General features: G+C 52.1%; 41 non-coding genes across 41 annotated transcripts; all 41 read right to left on the bottom strand.

Moving 5' to 3' along the window:
• Nucleotides 1-285: 285 nt before the first annotated feature.
• LOC123183596 (5S ribosomal RNA) lies at nt 286-404 on the bottom strand. Its single transcript, XR_006492659.1, has one exon. It is a non-coding gene; the product is annotated as a 5S ribosomal RNA (ribosomal RNA).
• A 302-nt stretch (nt 405-706) lies between these two features.
• Nucleotides 707-825, bottom strand: LOC123183539 (5S ribosomal RNA). Its single transcript, XR_006492603.1, has one exon. It is a non-coding gene; the product is annotated as a 5S ribosomal RNA (ribosomal RNA).
• A 302-nt stretch (nt 826-1,127) lies between these two features.
• Nucleotides 1,128-1,246, bottom strand: LOC123183585 (5S ribosomal RNA). Its single transcript, XR_006492648.1, has one exon. It is a non-coding gene; the product is annotated as a 5S ribosomal RNA (ribosomal RNA).
• A 312-nt stretch (nt 1,247-1,558) lies between these two features.
• On the bottom strand, nt 1,559-1,677 carry LOC123183631 (5S ribosomal RNA). The gene has a single exon (XR_006492691.1). It is a non-coding gene; the product is annotated as a 5S ribosomal RNA (ribosomal RNA).
• Nucleotides 1,678-1,977: 300 nt separating this feature from the next.
• LOC123183625 (5S ribosomal RNA) lies at nt 1,978-2,096 on the bottom strand. The gene has a single exon (XR_006492686.1). It is a non-coding gene; the product is annotated as a 5S ribosomal RNA (ribosomal RNA).
• Nucleotides 2,097-2,406: 310 nt separating this feature from the next.
• Nucleotides 2,407-2,525, bottom strand: LOC123183531 (5S ribosomal RNA). The gene has a single exon (XR_006492595.1). It is a non-coding gene; the product is annotated as a 5S ribosomal RNA (ribosomal RNA).
• Nucleotides 2,526-2,826: 301 nt separating this feature from the next.
• LOC123183639 (5S ribosomal RNA) lies at nt 2,827-2,945 on the bottom strand. The gene has a single exon (XR_006492699.1). It is a non-coding gene; the product is annotated as a 5S ribosomal RNA (ribosomal RNA).
• Nucleotides 2,946-3,247: 302 nt separating this feature from the next.
• LOC123183490 (5S ribosomal RNA) lies at nt 3,248-3,366 on the bottom strand. Its single transcript, XR_006492556.1, has one exon. It is a non-coding gene; the product is annotated as a 5S ribosomal RNA (ribosomal RNA).
• A 302-nt stretch (nt 3,367-3,668) lies between these two features.
• On the bottom strand, nt 3,669-3,787 carry LOC123183542 (5S ribosomal RNA). The gene has a single exon (XR_006492605.1). It is a non-coding gene; the product is annotated as a 5S ribosomal RNA (ribosomal RNA).
• A 615-nt stretch (nt 3,788-4,402) lies between these two features.
• Nucleotides 4,403-4,521, bottom strand: LOC123183544 (5S ribosomal RNA). Its single transcript, XR_006492607.1, has one exon. It is a non-coding gene; the product is annotated as a 5S ribosomal RNA (ribosomal RNA).
• A 615-nt stretch (nt 4,522-5,136) lies between these two features.
• On the bottom strand, nt 5,137-5,255 carry LOC123183571 (5S ribosomal RNA). The gene has a single exon (XR_006492635.1). It is a non-coding gene; the product is annotated as a 5S ribosomal RNA (ribosomal RNA).
• Nucleotides 5,256-5,557: 302 nt separating this feature from the next.
• Nucleotides 5,558-5,676, bottom strand: LOC123183937 (5S ribosomal RNA). Its single transcript, XR_006492919.1, has one exon. It is a non-coding gene; the product is annotated as a 5S ribosomal RNA (ribosomal RNA).
• Nucleotides 5,677-5,977: 301 nt separating this feature from the next.
• On the bottom strand, nt 5,978-6,096 carry LOC123183636 (5S ribosomal RNA). Its single transcript, XR_006492696.1, has one exon. It is a non-coding gene; the product is annotated as a 5S ribosomal RNA (ribosomal RNA).
• Nucleotides 6,097-6,398: 302 nt separating this feature from the next.
• On the bottom strand, nt 6,399-6,517 carry LOC123183595 (5S ribosomal RNA). Its single transcript, XR_006492658.1, has one exon. It is a non-coding gene; the product is annotated as a 5S ribosomal RNA (ribosomal RNA).
• Nucleotides 6,518-6,819: 302 nt separating this feature from the next.
• LOC123183570 (5S ribosomal RNA) lies at nt 6,820-6,938 on the bottom strand. Its single transcript, XR_006492634.1, has one exon. It is a non-coding gene; the product is annotated as a 5S ribosomal RNA (ribosomal RNA).
• A 302-nt stretch (nt 6,939-7,240) lies between these two features.
• Nucleotides 7,241-7,359, bottom strand: LOC123183624 (5S ribosomal RNA). Its single transcript, XR_006492685.1, has one exon. It is a non-coding gene; the product is annotated as a 5S ribosomal RNA (ribosomal RNA).
• Nucleotides 7,360-7,669: 310 nt separating this feature from the next.
• LOC123183512 (5S ribosomal RNA) lies at nt 7,670-7,788 on the bottom strand. Its single transcript, XR_006492577.1, has one exon. It is a non-coding gene; the product is annotated as a 5S ribosomal RNA (ribosomal RNA).
• Nucleotides 7,789-8,090: 302 nt separating this feature from the next.
• On the bottom strand, nt 8,091-8,209 carry LOC123183478 (5S ribosomal RNA). Its single transcript, XR_006492544.1, has one exon. It is a non-coding gene; the product is annotated as a 5S ribosomal RNA (ribosomal RNA).
• Nucleotides 8,210-8,511: 302 nt separating this feature from the next.
• Nucleotides 8,512-8,630, bottom strand: LOC123183505 (5S ribosomal RNA). The gene has a single exon (XR_006492571.1). It is a non-coding gene; the product is annotated as a 5S ribosomal RNA (ribosomal RNA).
• Nucleotides 8,631-8,931: 301 nt separating this feature from the next.
• On the bottom strand, nt 8,932-9,049 carry LOC123183653 (5S ribosomal RNA). Its single transcript, XR_006492712.1, has one exon. It is a non-coding gene; the product is annotated as a 5S ribosomal RNA (ribosomal RNA).
• A 303-nt stretch (nt 9,050-9,352) lies between these two features.
• LOC123183805 (5S ribosomal RNA) lies at nt 9,353-9,471 on the bottom strand. Its single transcript, XR_006492813.1, has one exon. It is a non-coding gene; the product is annotated as a 5S ribosomal RNA (ribosomal RNA).
• A 302-nt stretch (nt 9,472-9,773) lies between these two features.
• LOC123183533 (5S ribosomal RNA) lies at nt 9,774-9,892 on the bottom strand. The gene has a single exon (XR_006492597.1). It is a non-coding gene; the product is annotated as a 5S ribosomal RNA (ribosomal RNA).
• A 302-nt stretch (nt 9,893-10,194) lies between these two features.
• On the bottom strand, nt 10,195-10,313 carry LOC123183609 (5S ribosomal RNA). The gene has a single exon (XR_006492671.1). It is a non-coding gene; the product is annotated as a 5S ribosomal RNA (ribosomal RNA).
• A 301-nt stretch (nt 10,314-10,614) lies between these two features.
• LOC123183474 (5S ribosomal RNA) lies at nt 10,615-10,733 on the bottom strand. The gene has a single exon (XR_006492540.1). It is a non-coding gene; the product is annotated as a 5S ribosomal RNA (ribosomal RNA).
• A 300-nt stretch (nt 10,734-11,033) lies between these two features.
• LOC123183482 (5S ribosomal RNA) lies at nt 11,034-11,152 on the bottom strand. Its single transcript, XR_006492548.1, has one exon. It is a non-coding gene; the product is annotated as a 5S ribosomal RNA (ribosomal RNA).
• A 300-nt stretch (nt 11,153-11,452) lies between these two features.
• Nucleotides 11,453-11,571, bottom strand: LOC123183483 (5S ribosomal RNA). Its single transcript, XR_006492549.1, has one exon. It is a non-coding gene; the product is annotated as a 5S ribosomal RNA (ribosomal RNA).
• A 301-nt stretch (nt 11,572-11,872) lies between these two features.
• Nucleotides 11,873-11,991, bottom strand: LOC123183521 (5S ribosomal RNA). The gene has a single exon (XR_006492586.1). It is a non-coding gene; the product is annotated as a 5S ribosomal RNA (ribosomal RNA).
• A 285-nt stretch (nt 11,992-12,276) lies between these two features.
• LOC123183487 (5S ribosomal RNA) lies at nt 12,277-12,395 on the bottom strand. The gene has a single exon (XR_006492553.1). It is a non-coding gene; the product is annotated as a 5S ribosomal RNA (ribosomal RNA).
• Nucleotides 12,396-12,697: 302 nt separating this feature from the next.
• On the bottom strand, nt 12,698-12,816 carry LOC123183896 (5S ribosomal RNA). Its single transcript, XR_006492884.1, has one exon. It is a non-coding gene; the product is annotated as a 5S ribosomal RNA (ribosomal RNA).
• Nucleotides 12,817-13,118: 302 nt separating this feature from the next.
• LOC123183651 (5S ribosomal RNA) lies at nt 13,119-13,237 on the bottom strand. The gene has a single exon (XR_006492710.1). It is a non-coding gene; the product is annotated as a 5S ribosomal RNA (ribosomal RNA).
• Nucleotides 13,238-13,538: 301 nt separating this feature from the next.
• LOC123183851 (5S ribosomal RNA) lies at nt 13,539-13,657 on the bottom strand. Its single transcript, XR_006492840.1, has one exon. It is a non-coding gene; the product is annotated as a 5S ribosomal RNA (ribosomal RNA).
• Nucleotides 13,658-13,933: 276 nt separating this feature from the next.
• On the bottom strand, nt 13,934-14,051 carry LOC123183646 (5S ribosomal RNA). Its single transcript, XR_006492706.1, has one exon. It is a non-coding gene; the product is annotated as a 5S ribosomal RNA (ribosomal RNA).
• A 304-nt stretch (nt 14,052-14,355) lies between these two features.
• LOC123183873 (5S ribosomal RNA) lies at nt 14,356-14,474 on the bottom strand. The gene has a single exon (XR_006492862.1). It is a non-coding gene; the product is annotated as a 5S ribosomal RNA (ribosomal RNA).
• Nucleotides 14,475-14,774: 300 nt separating this feature from the next.
• LOC123183538 (5S ribosomal RNA) lies at nt 14,775-14,893 on the bottom strand. Its single transcript, XR_006492602.1, has one exon. It is a non-coding gene; the product is annotated as a 5S ribosomal RNA (ribosomal RNA).
• A 302-nt stretch (nt 14,894-15,195) lies between these two features.
• On the bottom strand, nt 15,196-15,314 carry LOC123183506 (5S ribosomal RNA). The gene has a single exon (XR_006492572.1). It is a non-coding gene; the product is annotated as a 5S ribosomal RNA (ribosomal RNA).
• A 302-nt stretch (nt 15,315-15,616) lies between these two features.
• LOC123183502 (5S ribosomal RNA) lies at nt 15,617-15,735 on the bottom strand. Its single transcript, XR_006492567.1, has one exon. It is a non-coding gene; the product is annotated as a 5S ribosomal RNA (ribosomal RNA).
• Nucleotides 15,736-16,036: 301 nt separating this feature from the next.
• Nucleotides 16,037-16,155, bottom strand: LOC123183515 (5S ribosomal RNA). Its single transcript, XR_006492580.1, has one exon. It is a non-coding gene; the product is annotated as a 5S ribosomal RNA (ribosomal RNA).
• Nucleotides 16,156-16,456: 301 nt separating this feature from the next.
• On the bottom strand, nt 16,457-16,576 carry LOC123183536 (5S ribosomal RNA). Its single transcript, XR_006492600.1, has one exon. It is a non-coding gene; the product is annotated as a 5S ribosomal RNA (ribosomal RNA).
• Nucleotides 16,577-16,877: 301 nt separating this feature from the next.
• On the bottom strand, nt 16,878-16,996 carry LOC123183634 (5S ribosomal RNA). Its single transcript, XR_006492694.1, has one exon. It is a non-coding gene; the product is annotated as a 5S ribosomal RNA (ribosomal RNA).
• A 302-nt stretch (nt 16,997-17,298) lies between these two features.
• On the bottom strand, nt 17,299-17,417 carry LOC123183619 (5S ribosomal RNA). The gene has a single exon (XR_006492680.1). It is a non-coding gene; the product is annotated as a 5S ribosomal RNA (ribosomal RNA).
• Nucleotides 17,418-17,719: 302 nt separating this feature from the next.
• Nucleotides 17,720-17,838, bottom strand: LOC123183670 (5S ribosomal RNA). Its single transcript, XR_006492728.1, has one exon. It is a non-coding gene; the product is annotated as a 5S ribosomal RNA (ribosomal RNA).
• Between the last annotated feature and the right edge of the window lie 5,295 nt (nt 17,839-23,133).

The following is a 23,133-nucleotide window of genomic DNA, read 5'->3' as shown; positions in this document are numbered from 1 at the left end:
TTCGTCCATTATGCTTGCCCCTCCCAGCTCCACTACACACACGATTGCACATTCCTTTGGCCGCTCCCGCTCAACTACGGAGACGAGTTTTACCACGGTTCAACCGCACCAGTGCCTATTTACCATGGTTTCGATCCCTTTCAGAACACGCTTGCCGCCGCTAGACGCGTGAATAATGAGCAGCGAGCTAAAACTTACCGTAAACGTGCAAAATCGTAAAACGTGCTAAACATATGTCGCGCACGTGCGTTTTGTTTTGCACGCGACGCAAAAAAAATTAAAAAGGGAATGCAACACCAGGACTTCCCAAGAGGTCACCCATCCTAGTACTACTCTCACCCAAGCACGCTTAACTTCGAAGTTCTGATGGGATCCGGTGCTTTAGTGCTGGTATGATCGCATCTGACATGTTACCCCCGTCTTCGTCCCTTATGCTTGCCCCTCCCAGCTCCACTACACACACGATTGCACATTCCTTTGGCCGCTCCCGCTCAACTACGGAGACAAGTTTTACGACGGTTCAACCGCACCAGTGCCTATTTACCATGGTTTCGACCACTTTCAGAACACGCTTGCCGCCGCTAGACGTGTGAATAATGAGCAGCGAGCTAAAACTTATCATAAACGTGCAAAATAATAAAACGTGCTAAACATATGTCGCGCACGTGCGTTTTGTTATGCACGCGGCGCAAAAACAATTAAAAAAGGAATGCAACACGAGGACTTCCCAGGAGGTCACCCATCCTAGTACTAATCTCACCCAAGCACGCTTAACTTCGAAGTTCTGATGGGATCCGGTGCTTTAGTGCTGGTATGATCGCATCTGACATGTTACCCCCGTCTTCGTCCCTTATGCTTGCCCCTCCCAGCTCCACTACACACACGATTGCACAATCCTTTGGCCGCTCCCGCTCAACTACGGAGACAAGTTTTACGACGGTTCAACCGCACCAGTGCCTATTTACCATGGTTTCGACCACTTTCAGAACACGCTTGCCGCCGCTAGACGTGTGAATAATGAGCAGCGAGCTAAAACTTATCATAAACGTGCAAAATAATAAAACGTGCTAAACATATGTCGCGCACGTGCGTTTTGTTATGCACGCGGCGCAAAAAAAATTAAAAAAGGAATGCAACACGAGGACTTCCCAGGAGGTCACCCATCCTAGTACTACTCTCGCCCACGCACGCTTAACTTCGGAGTTTTGATGGGATCCGATGCTTTAGTGCTGGTATGATCGCATCTGACATGTTACCCCCGTCTTCGTCCCTTATGCTTGCCCCTCCCAGCTCCACTACACACACGATTGCACATTCCTTTGGCCGCTCCCGCTCAACTACGGAGACGAGTTTTACCACGGTTCAACCGCACCAGTGCCTATTTACCATGATTTCGACCCCTTTCGGAACACGCTTGCCGCCGCTAGACGCGTGAATAATGAGCAGCGAGCTAAAACAGCTAAATCTTATCATAAACGTGCAAAATAATAAAACGTGCTAAACATATGTCGCGCACGTGCGTTTTGTTTTGCACGCGGCGCAAAAAAAAATTAAAAAGGGAATGCAACACGAGGACTTCCCAAGAGGTCACCCATCCTAGTACTACTGTCACCCAAGCATGCTTAACTTCGAAGTTCTGATGGGATCCGGTGCTTTAGTGCTGGTATGATCGCATCCGACATGTTACCCCCGTCTTCGTCCCTTATGCTTGCCCCTCCCAGCTCCACTACACACACGATTGCACATTCCTTTGGCCGCTCCCGCTCAACTACGGAGACAAGTTTTACGACGGTTCAACCGCACCAGTGCCTATTTACCATGGTTTCGACCACTTTCAGAACACGCTTGCCGCCGCTAGACGTGTGAATAATGAGCAGCGAGCTAAACTTATCGTAAACGTGCAAAATAATAAAACGTGCTGAACATATGTCGCGCACGTGCGTTTTGTCATGCACGCGGCGCAAAAAAAATAAAAAAGGAATGCAACACGAGGACTTCCCAGGAGGTCACCCATCCTAGTACTACTCTCCCCCACGCACGCTTAACTTCGGAGTTTTGATGGGATCCGATGCTTTAGTGCTGGTATGATCGCATCCGACATGTTACCCCCGTCTTCGTCCCTTATGCTTGCCCCTCCCAGCTCCACTACACACACGATTGCACATTCCTTTGGCCGCTCCCGCTCAACTACGGAGACGAGTTTTACCACGGTTCAACCGCACCAGTGCCTATTTACCATGATTTCGACCCCTTTCAGAACACGCTTGCCGCCGCTAGACGCGTGAATAATGAGCAGCGAGCTACAACAGCTAAAACTTACCGTAAACGTGCAAAATAATAAAACGTGCTAAACATATGTCGCGCACGTGCGTTTTGTTTTGCACACGGCGCAAAAAAATTAAAAAGGGAATGCAACACGAGGACTTCCCAGGAGGTCTCCCATCCTAGTACTACTCTCGCCGAAGCACGCTTAACTTCGGAGTTCTGATGGGATCCGGTGCTTTAGTGCTGGTGTGATCGCATCCGACATGTTACCCCTGTCTTCGTCCCTTATGCTTGCCCCTCCCAGCTCCACTACACACACGATTGCACATTCCTTTGGCCGCTCCCGCTCAACTACGGAGACGAGTTTTACCACGGTTCAACCGCACCAGTGCCTATTTACCATGGTTTCGATCCCTTTGAGAACACGCTTGCCGCCGCTAGACACGTGAATAATGAGGAGCGAGCTAAAACTTACCGTAAACGTGCAAAATAATAAAACGTGCTAAACATATGTCGCGCACGTGCGTTTTGTTTTGCACGCGGCGCAAAAAAAATAAAAAGGGAATGCAACACGAGGACTTCCCATGAGGTCACCCATCCTAGTACTACTCTCGCCGAAGCACGCTTAACTTCAGAGTGCTGATGGGATCCGGTGCTTTAGTGCTGGTGTGATCGCATCTGACATGTTACCCCCGTCTTCGTCCCTTATGCTTGCCCCTCCCAGCTCCACTACACACACGATTGCACATTCCTTTGGCCGCTCCCGCTCAACTAAGGAGACGAGTTTTACCACGGTTCAACCGCACCAGTGCCTATTTACCATGGTTTCGACCCCTTTCAGAACACGCTTGCCGCCGCTAGACGCGTGAATAATGAGCAGCGAGCTAAAACTTACCGTAAACGTGCAAAATAATAAAACGTGCTAAACATATGTCGCGCACGTGCGTTTTGTTTTGCACGCGGCGCAAAAAAAATTAAAAAGGGAATGCAACACGAGGACTTCCCAAGAGGTCACCCATCCTAGTACTACTCTCGCCCAAGCAAGCTTAACTTCGGAGTTCTGATGGGATCCGGTGCTTTAGTGCTGGTATGATCGCATCTGACATGTTACCCCGGTCTTCGTCCCTTATGCTTGCCCCTCCCAGCTCCACTACACACACGATTACACATTCCTTTGGCCGCTCCCGCTCAACTACGGAGACGAGTTTAACCACGGTTCAACCGCACCAGTGCCTATTTACCATGGTTTCGACCCCTTTCAGAACACGCTCGCCGCCGCTAGACGCGTGAATAATGAGCAGCGAGCTAAAACTTACCGTAAACGTGCAAAATAATAAAACGTGCTAAACATATGTCGCGCACGTGCGTTTTCTTTTGCACGCGGCGCAAAAAAAATTAAAAAGGGAATGCAACACGAGGACTTCCCAGGAGGTCACCCATCCTAGTACTACTATCGCCCAAGCACGCTTAACTTCGGAGTTTTGATGGGATCCGGTGCTTTAGTGCTGGTATGATCGCATCCGACATGTTACCCCCGTCTTCGTCCCTTATGCTTGCCCCTCCCAGCTCCACTACACACACGATTGCACATTCCTTTGGCCGCTCCCGCTCAACTACGGAGACGAGTTTTACCACGGTTCAACCGCTCCAGTGCCTATTTACCATGGTTTCGACCCCTTTCAGAACACGCTTGCCGCCGCTAGACGCGTGAATAATGAGCAGCGAGCTAAAACTTACTGTAAACGTGCAAAATAGTAAAACGTGCTAAACATATGCACGCTTAACTTCGGAGTTCTGATGGGATCCGGTGCTTTAGTGCTGGTATGATCGCATCCGACATGTTACCCCCGTCTTCGTCCCTTATGCTTGCCCCTCCCAGCTCCACTACACACACGATTGCACATTCCTTTGGCCGCTCCCGCTCAACTACGGAGACGAGTTTTACCACGGTTCAACCACTCCAGTGCCTATTTACCATGGTTTCGACCCCTTTTAGAACACGCTTGCCGCCGCTAGACGCGTGCATAATGAGCAGCGAGCTAAAACTAACCGTAAACGTGCAAAATAGTAAAACGTGCTAAACATATGTCGCGCACGTGCGTTTTCTTTTGCACGCGGCGCAAAAAAAATTAAAAAGGGAATGCAACATGAGGACTTCCCAGGAGGTCACCCATCCTAGTACTACTCTCGCCCAAGCACGCTTAACTTCGGAGTTCTGATGGGATCCGGTGCTTTAGTGCTTGTATGATCGCATCCGACATGTTACCCCCGTCTTCGTCCCTTATGCTTGCCCCTCCCAGCTCCACTACACACACGATTGCACATTCCTTTGGCCGCTACCGCTCAACTACGGAGACGAGTTTTACCATGGTTCAACCGCTCCAGTGCCTATTTACCACGGTTTCGACCCCTTTCAGAACACGCTTGCCACCGCTAGACGCGTGAATAATGAGCAGCGAGCTAAAACTTACCGTAAACGTGCAAAATAGTAAAACGTGCTAAACATATGCACGCTTAACTTCGGAGTTCTGATGGGCTCCGGTGCTTTAGTGCTGGTATGATCGCATCCGACATGTTACCCCCGTCTTCGTCCCTTATGCTTGCCCCTCCCAGCTCCACTACACACACGATTGCACATTCCTTTGGCCGCTCCCGCTCAACTACGGAGACGAGTTTTACCACGGTTCAACCACTCCAGTGCCTATTTACCATGGTTTCGACCCCTTTCAGAACACGCTTGCCGCCGCTAGACGCGTGAATAATGAGCAGCGAGCTAAAACTTACCGTAAACGTGCAAAATAGTAAAACGTGCTAAACATATGTCGCGGACGTGCGTTTTGTTTTGCACGCGGCGGAAAAAAAATTAAAAAGGGAATGCAACACGAGGACTTCCCAGGAGGTCACCCATCCTAGTACTACTCTCGCCCAAACACGGTTAACTTCGAAGTTCTGATGGGATCTGGTGCTTTAGTGCTGGTATGATCGCATCCGACATGTTACCCCCGTCTTCGTCCCTTATGCTTGCCCCTCCCAGCTCCACTACACACACGATTGCACATTCCTTTGGCCGCTCCCGCTCAACTATGGAGACAAGTTTTGCGACGGTTCAACCGCACCAGTGCCTATTTACCATGGTTTCGACCCCTTTGAGAACACGCTTGCCGCCGCTATTCGCGTGAATAATGAGCAGCGAGCTAAAACTTACCGTAAACATGCAAAATAATAAAACGTGCTAAACATATGTCGCGCATGTGCGTTTCGTTATGCACGCGGCACAAAAAAAATTAAAAACGGAATGCAACACGAGGACATCCCAAGAGGTCACCCATCCTAGTACTACTCTCGCCCAAGCACGCTTAACTTCGGAGTTCTGATGGGATCCGGTGCTTTAGTGCTGGTATGATCGCATCCGACATGTTACCCCCGTCTTCGTCCCTTATGCTTGCCCCTCCCAGCTCCACTACACACACGATTGCACATTCCTTTGGCCGCTCCCGCTCAACTACGCAGACGAGTTTTACCACGGTTTAACCGCACCAGTGCCTATTTACCATGGTTTCGACCCCTTTCAGAACACGCTTGCTGCTGCTAGACGCGTGAATAATGAGCAGCGAGCTAAAACTTACCGTAAACGTGCAAAATAATAAAACGTGCTAAACATATGTCGCGCACGTGCGTTTTGTTTTGCACGCGGCGCAAAAAAGTTAAAAAGGGAATGCAAGACGAGGACTTCCCAGGAGGTCACCCATCCTAGTACTACTCTCGCCCAAGCACGCTTAACTTCAGAGTTTTGATGGGATCCGGTGATTTAGCACTGGTATGATCGCATACGACATGTTACCCCCGTCTTCGTCCATTATGCTTGCCCCTCCCAGCTCCACTACACACACGATTGCACATTCCTTTGGCCGCTCCCGCTCAACTACGGAGACGAGTTTTACCACGGTTCAACCGCACCAGTGCCTATTTACCATGGTTTCGATCCCTTTCAGAACACGCTTGCCGCCGCTAGACGCGTGAATAATGAGCAGCGAGCTAAAACTTACCGTAAACGTGCAAAATCGTAAAACGTGCTAAACATATGTCGCGCACGTGCGTTTTGTTTTGCACGCGGCGCAAAAAAAATTAAAAAGGGAATGCAACACCAGGACTTCCCAAGAGGTCACCCATCCTAGTACTACTCTCACCCAAGCACGCTTAACTTCGAAGTTCTGATGGGATCCGGTGCTTTAGTGCTGGTATGATCGCATCTGACATGTTACCCCCGTCTTCGTCCCTTATGCTTGCCCCTCCCAGCTCCACTACACACACGATTGCACATTCCTTTGGCCGCTCCCGCTCAACTACGGAGACAAGTTTTACCACGGTTCAACCGCACCAGTGCCTATTTACCATGGTTTCGACCACTTTCAGAACACGCTTGCCGCCGCTAGACGTGTGAATAATGAGCAGCGAGCTAAAACTTATCATAAACGTGCAAAATAATAAAACGTGCTAAACATATGTCGCGCACGTGCGTTTTGTTATGCCCGCGGCGCAAAAAAAATTAAAAAAGGAATGCAACTCGAGGACTTCCCAGGAGGTCACCCATCCTAGTACTACTCTCACCCAAGCACGCTTAACTTCGAAGTTCTGATGGGATCCGGTGCTTTAGTGCTGGTATGATCGCATCTAACATGTTACCCCCGTCTTCGTCCCTTATGCTTGCCCCTCCCAGCTCCACTACACACACGATTGCACATTCCTTTGGCCGCTCCCGCTCAACTACGGAGACAAGTTTTACGACGGTTCAACCGCACCAGTGCCTATTTACCATGGTTTCGACCACTTTCAGAACACGCTTGCCGCCGCTAGACGTGTGAATAATGAGCAGCGAGCTAAAACTTATCATAAACGTGCAAAATAATAAAACGTGCTAAACATATGTCGCGCACGTGCGTTTTGTTATGCACGCGGCGCAAAAAAAATTAAAAAAGGAATGCAACACGAGGACTTCCCAGGAGGTCACGCATCCTAGTACTACTCTCGCCCACGCACGCTTAACTTCGGAGTTTTGATGGGATCCGATGCTTTAGTGCTGGTATGATCGCATCCGACATGTTACCCCCGTCTTCGTCCCTTATGCTTGCCCCTCCCAGCTCCACTACACACACGATTGCACATTCCTTTGGCCGCTCCCGCTCAACTACGGAGACGAGTTTTACCACGGTTCAACCGCACCAGTGCCTATTTACCATGATTTCGACCCCTTTCAGAACACGCTTGCCGCCGCTAGACGCGTGAATAATGAGCAACGAGCTACAACAGCTAAAACTTACCGTAAACGTGCAAAATAATAAAACGTGCTAAACATATGTCGCGCACGTGCGTTTTGTTTTGCACACGGCGCAAAAAAATTAAAAAGGGAATGCAACACGAGGACTTCCCAGGAGGTCACCCATCCTAGTACTACTCTCGCCGAAGCACGCTTAACTTCGGAGTTCTGATGGGATCCGGTGCTTTAGTGCTGGTGTGATCGCATCCGACATGTTACCCCCGTCTTCGTCCCTTATGCTTGCCCCTCCCAGCTCCACTACACACACGATTGCACATTCCTTTGGCCGCTCCCGCTCAACTAAGGAGACGAGTTTTACCACGGTTCAACCGCACCAGTGCCTATTTACCATGGTTTCGACCCCTTTCAGAACACGCTTGCCGCCGCTAGACGCGTGAATAATGAGCAGCGAGCTAAAACTTACCGTAAACGTGCAAAATAATAAAACGTGCTAAACATATGTCGCGCACGTGCGTTTTGTTTTGCACGCGGCGCAAAAAAAATTAAAAAGGGAATGCAACACGAGGACTTCCCAAGAGGTCACCCATCCTAGTACTACTCTCGCCCAAGCACGCTTAACTTCAAAGTTCTGATGGGATCCGGTGCTTTAGTGCTGGTATGATCGCATCCGACATGTTACCCCCGTCTTCCTCCCTTATGCTTGCCCCTCCCAGCTCCACTACACACACGATTGCACATTCCTTTGGCCGCTCCCGCTCAACTACGGAGACGAGTTTTACCACGGTTCAACCGCTCCAGTGCCTATTTACTATGGTTTCGACCCCTTTCAGAACACGCTTGCCGCCGCTAGACGTGTGAATAATGAGCAGCGAGCTAAAACTTACCGTAAACGTGCAAAATAGTAAAACGTGCTAAACATATGTCGCGCACGTGCGTTTTGTTTTGCACGCGGCGCAAAAAAAATTAAAAAGGGAATGCAACACGAGGACTTCCCAGGAGGTCACCCATCCTAGTACTTCTCTCGCCCAAGCAAGCTTAACTTCGGAGTTCTGATGGGATCCGGTGCTTTAGTGCTGGTATGATCGCATCTGACATGTTACCCCCGTCTTCGTCCCTTATGCTTGCCCCTCCCAGCTCCACTACACACACGATTGCACATTCCTTTGGCCGCTCCCGCTCAACTACGGAGACGAGTTTTACCACGGTTCAACCGCTCCAGTGCCTATTTACCATGGTTTCGACCCCTTTCAGAACACGCTTGTCGCCGCTAGACGCGTGAATAATGAGCAGCGAGCTAAAACATACCGTAAACGTGCAAAATAGTAAAACGTGCTAAACATATGTCGCGCACGTGCGTTTTGTTTTGCACGTGGCGCAAAAAAATTAAAAAGGGAATGCAACACGAGGACTTCCCAGGAGGTCACCAATCCTAGTACTACCTCGCCCAAGCACGCTTAACTTCGCAGTTCTGATGGGATCTGGTGCTTTAGTGCTGGTATGATCGCATCCGACATGTTACCCCCGTCTTCGTCCCTTATGCTTGCCCCTCCCAGCTCCACTACCACACACGATTGCACATTCCTTTGGCCGCTCCCGCTCAACTACGGAGATGAGTTTTACGACGGTTCAACCGCACCAGTGCCTATTTACCATGGTTTCGACCCCTTTGAGAACAAGCTTGCCGCCGCTAGACGTGTGAATAATGAGCAGCGAGCTAAAACTTAGCGTAAACGTGCAAAATAATAAAACGTGCTAAACATATGTCGCGCACGTGCGTTTTGTTTTGCACGCGGCGCAAAAAAATTTAAAAAGGGAATGCAACACGAGGACTTCCCAGGAGGTCGCCCATCCTAGTACTACTCTCGCCCAAGCACGCTTAACTTCAGAGTTCTGATGGGATCCGGTGCTTTAGTGCTGGTATGATCGCATACGACATGTTACCCCCGTCTTCGTCCCTTATGCTTGCCCCTCCCAGCTCCACTACACACACGATTGCACATTCCTTTGGCCGCTCCCGCTCAACTACGGAGATGAGTTTTACCACGGTTCAACCGCACCAGTGCCTATTTACCATGGCTTCGACCCCTTCCAGAACACGCTTGCCGCCGCTAGACGCGTGAATAATGAGCAGCGAGCTAAAACTTACCGTAAACGTGCAAAATCGTAAAACGTGCTAAACATATGTCGCGCACGTGCGTTTTGTTTTGCACGCGGCGCAAAAAAAATTAAAAAGGGAATGCAACACGAGGACTTCCCAGGAGGTCACCCATCCTAGTACTACTCTCGCCCAAGCACGCTTAACTTCGGAGTTCTGATGGGATCCGGTGCTTTAGTGCTGGTATGATCGCATCCGACATGTTACCCCCGTCTTCGTCCCTTATGCTTGCCCCTCCCAGCTCCACTACACACACGATTGCACATTCCTTTGGCCGCTCCCGCTCAACTACGGAGACGAGTTTTACGACGGTTCAACCGCACCAGTGCCTATTTACCATGGTTTCGACCACTTTCAGAACACGCTTATCGCCGCTAGACGCGTGAATAATGAGCAGCGAGCTAAAACTTACCGTAAACGTGCAAAATAATAAAACGTGCTAAACATATGTCGCGCACGTGTGTTTTGTTATGCACGCGGCGCAAAAAAAATTAAAAAGGGAATGCAACACGAGGACTTCCCAGGAGGTCACCCATTCTAGTACTACTATCGCCCAAGCACGCTTAACTTCGGAGTTTTGATGGGATCCGATGCTTTAGTGCTGGTATGATCGCATCCAACATGTTACCCCCGTCTTCGTCCCTTATGCTTGCCCCTCCCAGCTCCACTACACACACGATTGCACATTCCTTTGGCCGCTCCCGCTCAACTACGGAGACGAGTTTTACCACGGTTCAACCGCACCAGTGCCTATTTACCATGGTTTCGACCCCTTGCAGAACACGCTTGCCGCCGCTAGACGCGTGAATAATGAGCAGCGAGCTAAAACTTACCGTAAACGTGCAAAATAATAAAACGTGATAAACATATGTCGCGCACGTGCGTTTTGTTTTGCACGCGGCGCAAAAAAATTAAAAAGGGAATGCAACACGAGGACTTCCCAAGAGGTCACCTATCCTAGTACTACTCTCGCCCAAGCACGCTTAACTTCGGAGTTCTGATGGGATCCGGTGCTTTAATGCTGGTATGATCGCATCCGACATGTTACCCCGTCTTCGTCCCTTATGCTTGCCCCTCCCAGCTCCACTACACACACGATTGCACATTCCTTTGGCCGCTCCCGCTCAACTACGGAGACAAGTTTTACGACGGTTCAACCGCACCAGTGCCTATTTACCATGGTTTCGACCCCTTTCAGAACACGCTTGCCGCCGCTAGACGCGTGAATAATGAGCAGCGAGCTAAAACTTACCGTAAACGTGCAAAATAATAAAACGTGCTAAACATATGTCGCGCACGTGCGTTTTCTTTTGCACGCGGCGCAAAAAAAATAAAAAGGGAATGCAACACGAGGACTTCCCAGGAGGTCACCCATCCTAGTACTACTCTCGCCCAAGCACGCTTAACTTCAAAGTTCTGATGGGATCCGGTGCTTTAGTGCTGGTATGATCGCATACGACATTTTACCCCGTCTTCGTCCCTTATGCTTGCCCCTCCCAGCTCCACTACACACACGATTGCACATTCCTTTGGCCGCTCCCGCTCAACCACGGAGATGAGTTTTACCACGGTTCAACCGCACCAGTGCCTATTTACCATGGCTTCGACCCCTTTCAGAACACGCTTGCCGCCGCTAGACGCGTGAATAATGAGCAGCGAGCTAAAACTTACCGTAAACGTGCAAAATAGTAAAACGTGCTAAACATATGTCGCGCACGTGCGTTTTGTTTTGCACGCGGCGCAAAAAAATTAAAAAGGGAATGCAACACGAGCACTTCCCAGGAGGTCACCCATCCTAGTACTACTCTCGCCCAAGCACGCTTAACTTCAGAGTTCTGATGGGATCCGGTGCTTTAGTGCTGGTATGATCACATACGACATTGTACCCCCGTCTTCGTCCCTTATGCTTGCCCCTCCCAGCTCCACTACACACACGATTGCACATTCCTTTGGCCGCTCCCGCTCAACCACGGAGATGAGTTTTACCACGGTTCAACCGCACCAGTGCCTATTTACCATGGCTTCGACCCCTTTCTGAACACGCTTGCCGCCGCTAGACGCGTGAATAATGAGCAGCGAGCTAAAACTTACCGTAAACGTGCAAAATCGTAAAACGTGCTAAACATATGTCGCGCACGTGCGTTTTGTTTTGCATGCGGCGCAAAAAAAATTAAAAAGGAATGCAACACGAGGACTTCCCAGGAGGTCACCCATCCTAGTACTACTCTCGCCCAAGCACGCTTAACTTCGGAGTTCTGATGGGATCCGGTGCTTTAGTGCTGGTATGATCGCATCCGACATGTTACCCCCGTCTTCGTCCCTTATGCTTGCCCCTCCCAGCTCCACTACACACACGATTGCACATTCCTTTGGCCGCTCCCGCTCAACCACAGAGACGAGTTTTACCACGGTTCAACCGCTCCAGTGCCTATTTATCATGGTTTCGACCCCTTTCAGAACACGCTTGTCGCCGCTAGACGCGTGAATAATGAGCAGCGAGCTAAAACTTACCGTAAACGTGCTAAACATATGTCGCGCACGTGCGTTTTGTTTTGCACGCGGCGCAAAAAAAATTAAAAAGGGAATGCAACACGAGGACTTCCCAGGAGGTCACCCATCCTAGTACTACTCTCGCCCAAGCACGCTTAACTTCAGAGTTCTGATGGGATCCGGTGCTTTAGTGCTGGTATGATCGCATAGGACATTTTACCCCCGTCTTCGTCCCTTATGCTTGCCCCTCCCAGCTCCACTACAGACACGATTGCACATTCCTTTGGCCGCTCCCGCTCAACCACGGAGATGAGTTTTACCACGGTTCAACCGCACCAGTGCCTATTTACCATGGCTTCGACCCCTTTCAGAACACGCTTGCCGCCGCTAGACGCGTGAATAATGAGCAGCGAGCTAAAACTTACTGTAAACGTGCAAAATCGTAAAACGTGCTAAACATATGTCGCGCACGTGCGTTTTGTTTTGCACGCGGCGCCAAAAAATTTAAAAAGGGAATGCAACACGAGGACTTCCCAGGAGGTCACCCATCCTAGTACTACTCTCGCCCAAGCACGCTTAACTTCAGAGTTCTGATGGGTTCCGGTGCTTTAGTGCTGGTATGATCGCATCCGACATTTTAGCCCCGTCTTCGTCCCTTATGCTTGCCCCTCCCAGCTCCACTACACACACGATTGCACATTCCTTTGGCCGCTCCCGCTCAACCACGGAGATGAGTTTTACCACGGTTCAACCGCACCAGTGCCTATTTACCATGGCTTCGACCCCTTTCAGAACACGCTTGCCGCCGCTAGACGCGTGAATAATGAGCAGCGAGCTAAAACTTACTGTAAACGTGCAAAATCGTAAAACGTGCTAAACATATGTCGCGCACGTGCGTTTTGTTTTGCACGCGGCGCCAAAAAATTTAAAAAGGGAATGCAACACAAGGACTTCCCAGGAGGTCACCCATCCTATTACTACTCTCGCCCAAGCACGCTTAACTTCAAAGTTCTGATGGGATCCAGTGCTTTAGTGCTGGTACGATCGCATCTGACACGTTACCCCCGTCTTCGTCCCTTATGCTTGCCCCTCCCAGCTCCACTACCCACACGATTGCACATTCCTTTGGCCGCTCCCGCTCAACTACGGAGACGAGTTTTACCACGGTTCAACCGCACCAGTGCCTATTTACCATGGTTTCGACCCCTTTCAGGACACGCTTGCCGCCGCTAGACGCGTGAATAATGAGCAGCGAGCTAAAACTTACCGTAAACGTGCAAAATAATAAAACATGCTAAACATATGTCGCGCACGTGCGTTTTCTTTTGCACGCGGCGCAAAAAAAATAAAAAGGGAATGCAACACGAGGACTTCCCAGGAGGTCACCCATCCTAGTACTACTCTCGCCCAAGCACGCTTAACTTCAGAGTTCTGATGGGATCCGGTGCTTTAGTGCTGGTATGATCACATACGACATGTTACCCCCGTCTTCGTCCCTTATGCTTGCCCCTCCCAGCTCCACTACACACACGATTGCACATTCCTTTGGCCGCTCCCGCTCAACCACGGAGACGAGTTTTACCACGGTTCAACCGCTCCAGTGCCTATTTATCATGGTTTCGACCCCTTTCAGAACACGCTTGTCGCCGCTAGACGCGTGAATAATGAGCAGCGAGCTAAAACTTACCGTAAACGTGCTAAACATATGTGCGTTTTGTTTTGCACGCGGCGCAAAAAAAATTAAAAAGGGAATGCAACACGAGGACTTCCCAGGAGGTCACCCATCCTAGTACTACTTCGCCCAAGCACGCTTAACTTCGAAGTTTTGATGGGATCTGGTGCTTTAGTGCTGGTATGATCGCATCCGACATGTTACCCCCGTCTTCGTCCCTTATGCTTGCCCCTCCCAGCTCCACTACACACACGATTGCACATTCCTTTGGCCGCTCCCGCTCAACTACGGTGACAAGTTTTACGACGGTTCAACCGCACCAGTGCCTATTTACCATGGTTTCGACCCCTTTGAGAACACGCTTGCCGCCGCTAGACGTGTGAATAATGAGCAGCGAGCTAAAACTTAGCGTAAACGTGCAAAATAATAAAACGTGCTAAACATATGTCGCGCACGTGCGTTTTGTTTTGCACGCGGCGCAAAAAAAAAATTAAAAAGGGAATGCAACACGAGGACTTCCCAAGAGGTCACCCATCCTAGTACTACTCTCGCCCAAGCACGCTTAACTTCAGAGTTCTAATGGGATCCGGTGCTTTAGTGCTGGTATGATCGCATACGACATTTTACCCCCGTCTTCGTCCCTTATGCTTGCCCCTCCCAGCTCCACTACACACGATTGCACATTCCTTTGGCCGCTCCCGCTCAACCACGGAGATGAGTTTTACCACGGTTCAACGGCACCAGTGCCTATTTACCATGGCTTCGACCCCTTTCAGAACACGCTTGCCGCCGCTAGACGCGTGAATAATGAGCAGCGAGCTAAAACTTACCGTAAACGTGCAAAATCGTAAAACGTGCTAAACATATGTCGCGCACGTGCGTTTTGTTTTGCACGCGGCGCAAAAAAAATTAAAAAGGAAATGCAACACGATGAATTCCCAGGAGGTCACCCATCCTAGTACTACTCTCGCCCAAGCACGCTTAACTTCGGAGTTCTGATGGGATCTGGTGCTTTAGTGCTGGTATGATCGCATCCGACATGTTACCCCCGTCTTCGTCCCTTATGCTTGCCCCTCGCAGCTCCACTACACACACGATTGCACATTCCTTTGGCCGCTCCCGCTCAACTACGGAGACGAGTTTTACCACGGTTCAACCGCACCAGTGCGTATTTACCATGGCTTCGACCCCTTTCAGAACACGCTTGCCGCCGCTAGACGCGTGAATAATGAGCAGCGAGCTAAAACTTACCGTAAACGTGCAAAATCGTAAAACGTGCTAAACATATGTCGCGCACGTGCGTTTTGTTTTGCACGCGGCGCAAACAAAATTAAATAGGGAATGCAACACGCGGACTTCCCAGGAGGTCACCCATCCTAGTACTACTCTCGCCCAAGCACGCTTAATTTCGAAGTTCTGATGGGATCCGGTGCTTTAGTGCTGGTATGATCGCATCCGACATGTTACCCCCGTCTTCGTCCCTTATGCTTGCCCCTCCCAGCTCCACTACACACACGATTACACATTCCTTTGGCCGCTCCCGCTCAACTACGGAGACAAGTTTTACGACGGTTCAACCGCACCAGTGCCTATTTACCATGGTTTCGACCACTTTCAGAACACGCTTGCCGCCGCTAGACGCGTGAATAATGAGCAGCGAGCTAAAACTTACCGTAAACGTGCAAAATAATAAAACGTGCTAAACATATGTCGCGCACGTGCGTTTTGTTATGCACGCGGCGCAAAAAAAATTAAAAAGGGAATGCAACACGAGGACTTCCCAGGAGGTCACCCATCCTAGTACTACTCTCGCCCAAGCACGCTTAACTTCGGAGTTTTGATGGGATCCGATGCTTTAGTGCTGGTATGATCGCATCCAACATGTTACCCCCGTCTTCGTCCCTTATGCTTGCCCCTCCCAGCTCCACTACACACACGATTGCACATTCCTTTGGCCGCTCCCGCTCAACTACGGAGACGAGTTTTACCACGGTTGAACCGCACCAGTGCCTATTTACCATGGTTTCGACCCCTTTCAGAACACGCTTGCCGCCGCTAGACGCGTGAATAATGAGCAGCGAGCTAAAACTTACCGTAAACGTGCAAAATAATAAAACGTGATAAACATATGTCGCGCACGTGCGTTTTGTTTTGCACGCGGCGCAAAAAAATTAAAAAGGGAATGCAACACGAGGATTTCCCAAGAGGTCACCCATCCTAGTACTACTCTCGCCCAACCACGCTTAACTTCGGAGTTCTGATGGGATCCGGTGCTTTAGTGCTGGTATGATCACATCCGACATGTTACCCCCGTCTTCGTCCCTTATGCTGGCCCCTCCCAGCTCCACTACACACACGATTGCACATTCCTTTGGCCGCTCCTGCTCAACTACGGAGACAAGTTTTACGACGGTTCAACCGCACCAGTGCATATTTACCATGGTTTCGACCTCTTTCAGAACACGCTTACCGCCGCTAGACGCGTGAATAATGAGCAGCGAGCTAAAACTTACCGTAAACGTGCAAAATAATAAAACGTGCTAAACATATGTCGCGCACGTGCGTTTTGTTTTGCACGCGGCGCAAAAAAATAAAAAAGGGAATGCAACACGCGGACTTCCCAGGAGGTCACCCATCCTAGTACTATTCTCGCCCCAAGCATGCTTAACTTCGGAGTTCTGATGGGATCCGGTGCTTCAGTGCTGGTATGATCGCATTCGACATGTTACCTCCGTCTTCGTCCCTTATGCTTGCCCCTCCCAGCTCCACTACACACACGATTGCACATTCCTTTGGCCGCTCCCGCTCAACTATGGAGACGAGTTTACCACGGTTCAACCGCACCAGTGCCTATTTACCATGGTTTCGACCCCTTTCAGAACACGCAGGCCGCCGCTAGACGCGTGACTAATGAGCACCGAGCTAAAAATGACTGCAAACGTGCAAAATAATAAAACGTGCTAAACATATCTCGTGCACGTGCGTTTTGTTTTGCACGCGGCGCAAAAAAATTTAAAAAGGGAATGCAACATGAGGACTTCCCAGGAGGTCACCCATCCTAGTACTACTCTCGCCCAAACATGCTTAACTTCGGAGTTCTGATGGGATCCGGTTCTTTAGTGCTAGTATGATCGCATCCAAGATCTCACTCCCGAATTCGTCCCTTATGCTTGCCCCTCCCAGCTCCACTACACACACGATTGCACATTCCTTTGTCCGCTCCCGCTCAACTACGGAGACGAGTTTTACCACGGTTCAACCGCACCTCTGCCTATTTACCATGGTTTCGACCCCTTTTACAACACGCTTGCCACCGCTAGACGCGTGAATAATGAGCAGCGACCTAAAACTTACCGCAAACGTGCAAAATAATAAAACGTGCTAAACATATGTCGCGCACGTGCATTTTGTTTTGCACGCGGTGCAAAAAATATTAAAAAGGGAATGCAACACGAGGACTTCTCAGGAGGTCACCCATCCTAGTACTACTCTCGCCCAAGCACGCTTAACTTCGGAGTTTTGATGGGATCTGGTGCTTTAGTGTTGATATGATCGCATCCGAGATGTTACTCCCGTCTACGTCCCTTATTGCTTGCCCGTCCCAGCTCCACTACACACACGATTGCACATTCCTTTGTCTGCTCCCGCTCAACTACGGAGACGAGTTTTGCCACGGTTCAACCGCACCAGTGCCTATTTACCATTGTTTCGACCCCTTTCAGAACACGCTTGCCGCCGCTAGACACGTGAATAATGAGCTGCGAGCTAAAACTTACCGCAAACGTGCAAAATAATAAAACGTGCTAAACATATGTCGCGCACGTACGTTTTGTTTTGCACGCGGCGCAAAAAAGTTAAAAATGGAATGCAACTCGAGGACTTCCCAGGAGGTCACCCATCCTAGTACTACTCTCGCCCAAGCACGCTTAACTTTGAAGTTTTCATAGGATCCGGTGCTTTAGTGTTGGTATGATCGCATCCGACATGTTACCCCCGTCTTCGTCCCTTATGCTTGCCCCTCCCAGCTCCACTACACACACGATTGCACATTCCTTTGTGTCGGTGTACAAAAGAAGGGGCGCACCTTTGTACCCCTTTACCTGTGCACGGACAGTCAGAGCCGCGCCTACGGCCGCACCGAGCAGAACAGGGGAGGTGACCCGAGGTATAACCGAAGCACAAGACGATCAAGGCAACGCCAAGGCCGAGACCACAAAAGAGCAGAGAGACGAAGCAGGTTCGCCCGGCAAGACCCTTGCCGGGGCAGCCTCCGCGGCCCCGGCAAGGCCCTTGTCGGGGTGGCTCGTCCAACAACAGCGGAGCGCACCACCCTTGAGCCCACGGTCTGCAACACCATCAACCACGTTGGGCCAGGGCTCAGGAGGCACCTCGATGGTGGCATGTAGATCTTTGTGAAGACAAGGAATATTCGAGATTAGATGAGGATTAAAAGACAATGATCCTCGGCAAGATCCTTGCCGAGGGGAGCCACAAGATCCCCGGCAAGATCCTTGCCGGGGACAACAGCACACCACGGCGAGGCCCTTGCCGGGCCACCCGGCAAGGCCCTCGCCAAGGGCGCCAGCAGGGCCACCTCCAGGCCCGCACTAGCCAAGTCTCCACCGCCGTTCGCATGCAGCTGGGCAGGCACATGCGTGGCAACATGCAGCTCCCAGGCCAACTCAGCAAGCGCCTGCGTGGCGGCATGCAGATCTTCGTGAAGACTTTGCCACCGCGCCACCTCAGCTGCCTGCCTGACCAGGGCGCGTGTCGAAGCAAGGAGGAGCGGCGACGGACGGGACGGGCCTCGTTCCCGTCCCCAATAAAGCAAGGGGACACCTAAGCGATGCATTAAATGCGTCTTGTCCTGTAATACGAGCGATAAGCTCGTAGCACTGTACGCCTTTCCACCTCCTGTGTGCCACTGTGGCAGCCCCTTTCGACTATAAAAGGAGGCCCATGGCGTACTGGAGAAGGAGTCGGCTCTTTGGAACGACCAGCCACCGTAGCTAGTTGGAAGGCTCAAGAACACTCAATACATCCACCAAAGTAGGACTAGGGTTTTACGCATCCTCGCGGCCCGAACCTGGGTAAACGATCCTTGTGCTGATTACTAATCCTGCTCTTCTTGGAACCCTGCGCCCCAGCAACCGTAGTAGGGATTCTTGTTATCCCATAGGTGTCGTTTCCCACCGACATCTTTGGCGCGCCAGGCAGGGGAAGAAATTGTGAGAATCTAGTCTAGTAGTTAGCCTAGCGTTTCTTCACCGCCATGGCTCCAAAGAAGAAGACGGCCACGGCGATCGGCTCATCGGGGGCCGAACGGCCCGTGCCAGTACGGGCGAGCAGCGGCCCGGTCGCGGACAGAACTCGAGTTGTGGTCCACGAGCACCAGCATCGCCCTGGGAGTCAGAGCCTGGCGAGCGGCGCCGTTCGTGTTCCTGGCGACGGGCACACATCACCAAGTCTAAAGATGGGGCTGGGGCCCCCGCAGGTGGCGCGGAGCCCTCCAGGAGTGTCGTTGTGCCACCCACGGGCGGCGCAGCAACCTCCAAGATGCCCAAGCTGGCGACCACTGTGCGCTCTTCCCATGGTGTGCGCGACGAGCAGCGTCACCACGCCGGTGACCCTGGGCACCGCCGTGCGAAGAGCCCCGTGCGTCATCCGCGGGATGAAGGAGTTCAGCATGCCCGCCGAAGTGCTGGTGAAAATGGCGCGCAGCTGCTGGGTCGTGATGGAGCTCCTTCTAACATGGTTAGAAGTCGAAGTGCGCCACGGTCCACGCAGCTGTCGCCGCCACCCACGCCAGGAGAAGCTTTGGCGCGCGCAGCTGCTCCTCGACTTCCCTCCTGCTGCGGAGAAGCTCGACGAGTGGAGGGCCACCATCCGGAGCCTCGTCGCCGTCGCCAACAAAGACGATCCGCCACCACATGCCAGCGCTGGGAGGACCGGGGGTGCTGCGGTCACGGTGCACTTTCCTCCTCCTCGCCAGCCGCCGCGGGCGTCGGCCCGTCGTGACGACGCTTGTGATGACATCTCTATAGCGTCATCCGACCCACGGACCCACCGCGACCAGTGCCAAGTTCTTCGAGAATGAGCTCACGAAGATGCTCGAACCACTATCGAGCGTCGGCGTGATACACGCCACCAGTCGGACAAGCAGGCAGGACCCGCTATGGACCACCCAGCACCGGGGGGCTCCAGCGGCCTACCTTACGAGGTGGGCTGCCCGGCCTTTACCCGTGAGCTGCGGCAGTTCCAGTGGCCGTCCCACCGCACGTTCAAGCCCGTCGGCCAGAAGTACACTAGCAAGACCCATCCGTCCGAGTTCCTCAGCATCTACACCATCGCGATGTAGGCTGCCGGAGCTCGCGACGACAAGGTGCTTGCCAATTATTTCCCGCTGGCACTGAAGCCCAATGTTATGTCTTGGTTGATGCACTTGCCGGCGGATTCCATTTCTTCTTTGTCGGATCTGTGCCATGAGTTCGTTGGCGCCTTCACAGGAGGCGACCAAGCTCATGGCCAGGCCAGCGATCTGCATATCATTCCCCAGAAGGAAGGGGAAACCCTGCACAAGTACATCCAAAGGTTCAGTCGGTTGTAGTACAACATCCCCGACGTTCATCCCGCCGCTGTGATCAGCGCGTTCCATCGGAACGTGCACAACCACAAGATGTGCGAAGATCTGGCGATGACCAAGGTTAAGGATGTGGCCGAACTCTAAGTTCTGGCCGATAGATGCGCCCGGGCTGAAGAGGAAAGGAAGTACCCCGGCGAAGACGCCGGCGCGGAAACCGACTCTATCGATGAAGACGTCGCCGCCCCGACGAAGAAGGGCCGACGTCGCAACAGGAAACGCAAGGGTAAGGCCGTACTTGCCGTTGAAGGATCTGACGACACCGGCGTTGCCAAGAAGGTCAAGGCAGACGGCCCCGGCAAGGAGATTGCCGGGTGCGCCGCCTGCCGGGCCTTAGCAGCTGCCGACAAGCCAGGGGGCTCCGGCAAGCAGTACTGCAAGATCCACCGCACCAAGGGCCACGACCTCCAGAACTGCCGGCAAGTCGAGCTGCTTGCTGAAAACCAAAAGGCCGAGTATGAAAGGCGGGACAAGGAGAAAGGTCAGGACGGTGCCGAGGGATCCGGCAAGAAGTGTGGCGGCCAAGGAAGCCGCCCCGGCAAGGACAACCTGCAAGAGAGGCCCGCCCGGGGCCGTGACAAGAAACAAGAAGACGATGATCACGACGAGGACGACGAGTCCGGTGAGCAAGAATTCCAGAAGGCTACGGAGGCCATGTGCGTCGATGGTGGCGCCTCGCTCATACTTCTCACCGCCAGCTCAAGCAGTGGGCGCGTGAGATTACAGCAGCAGAGCCGTCGTTCGACGCTCAGAAGCCGCTGAAGTGGTCCAGCACGCCCCTCATCTTTGACGCCGAGGACCACCCTGACCGCACAACCGCGGTCGGGTGTTTGCCATTGTTGGTCTCACCAATGATACGTAACCTCAAGGTGAACAAGATGTTGGTCGACGGCGGGGCCGGCCTGAACTTGATCTGGCCCATCGTGATCAAAAGGCTACAAATTCCTGATGGAGACCTCGAGGAAACGGGCACATTTCAAGGGGTCAATCCGGGGAGGAGCCAGCCGAAGGGGAAGGTCACACTGCCCGTGACGTTTGGAGGAGAGTTGAACTACAGGACGGAGAGGATCGTCTTTGACGTGGCCGAGATCCCCTTGCCCTACAACGGGATCCTCGGCCGCCCGACACTAGCCAAGTTCATGACGGCGGGACACTACGCCTACAACATGCTAAAGATGCCCGGGCCGTTGACCATCATCTCCATCCCCTCCGACAAGAAGCACGCGCTGATTAGCGCCGATCAGCTCTACCGGGAAGCAGTTGCAGCAGCTGCCGTCAAGGCACTTGCTCCTGCCGCTGAAGGCCTGGGAGGGAAGAAGAAGCCCGGCAAGACCTCTCGCGCCCACTCCGGCAAGCGCACCTCCTCGGAGTGTTGCGCTACCGTCGAGGACGTGCCAGAGAGCTCTACCGGCAAGAGCAAGAAACCCAGAGCTGAGCCACCGCAGACCAAGACGGTGTCCGTCGGGGAGGATGGCACGGGAGGGGCCTTCACCATAGGCTCCACCCTCGACAACAAATAGGAAGGCACGCTCGTCACCTTCCTGCGGGCGAATGTCGACGTATTTGCGTGGCAAGCATCCGACATCCCCGGTGTTCCCAGGGAGGTGATTGAGCACCACCGAGCTGTCTGCCCTCATGTGCGGCCCGTCAAGCAGAAGGTTAGAAAGCAAGCTCTGGAGAGGCAGGAGTTCATCACAGAGGAGATCAGGAAGTTGGAAGCGACAGGTTTGGTGAGAGGAGTGCTCCACCCGACGTGGTTGGCCAATCCGGTAGTGGTGCGCAAGGCAAATGGCAAGTGGAGGCTGTGTATTGACTACACAGATATCAATAAGGCTTGTCCTAAGGACCCCTTCCCATTGTCACGCATCGACCAGATTGTTGACTCCACGGCCGGGTGTGATCTGTTGTCATTCCTCGACGCCTACTCGGGCCACCACCAAATCTTCATGACAGGAGAGGATGAAGAGAAGACAGCATTCATCACCCCATGTGGTACGTATTGCTTTTTACGGATGCCTTTCAGGTTGAAGAGTGCTGGCTCGACGTTTGCAAGAGCAGTCCAAATTGGTTTTGAACACTAGCTCCATAGAAATATGGAAGCATACATGGATGACATAGTGGTCAAAACCAAGGACGGGGCAACTCTTGTGCAAGATCTGGAAGAGACATTTGCCAACCTGCGCAAGATCAACCTTAAGCTGAACCCTGAGAAGTGTGTCTTCGGCATTCCGTCCGGCAAGCTTCTCAGATTCTTCATGTCGCAGCGTGGGATTGAGGCAAACCCAGACAAAATCAAGGCTATTGAGCAGATTGAGGCGCCCAAGCGGATCAAAGATGTGCGTCGGCTCACCGGCTGCGTCGCCGCCATGAGCCGATTCATCTCCAAGTTCGCCGAGCGTGCCCTTCCCTTTTTCAAAATCTTGAAGAAGGCAGGCCCAATGGAGTGGACCCCAGAAGCCGAGGCGGCGTTGCAGGATCTGAAGAAATACCTTTCCTCCAAGCCAATACTGGTTGCGCCTAAACCACAAGAGTCGTTGCTGCTGTATCTGGCGGCGACGAATCAAGTGGTCAGTGCCGCACTGGTGGCACAGAGGGAGGTCGACGAGGAGGCAGTGGCGACGGCAGAACCAGCGGAT

This window comes from Triticum aestivum, chromosome 1D (assembly GCF_018294505.1).
Source record: "Triticum aestivum cultivar Chinese Spring chromosome 1D, IWGSC CS RefSeq v2.1, whole genome shotgun sequence".
Taxonomy (NCBI): domain Eukaryota; kingdom Viridiplantae; phylum Streptophyta; class Magnoliopsida; order Poales; family Poaceae; genus Triticum; species Triticum aestivum.
This window is presented reverse-complemented; position numbering and strand designations above follow the sequence as displayed.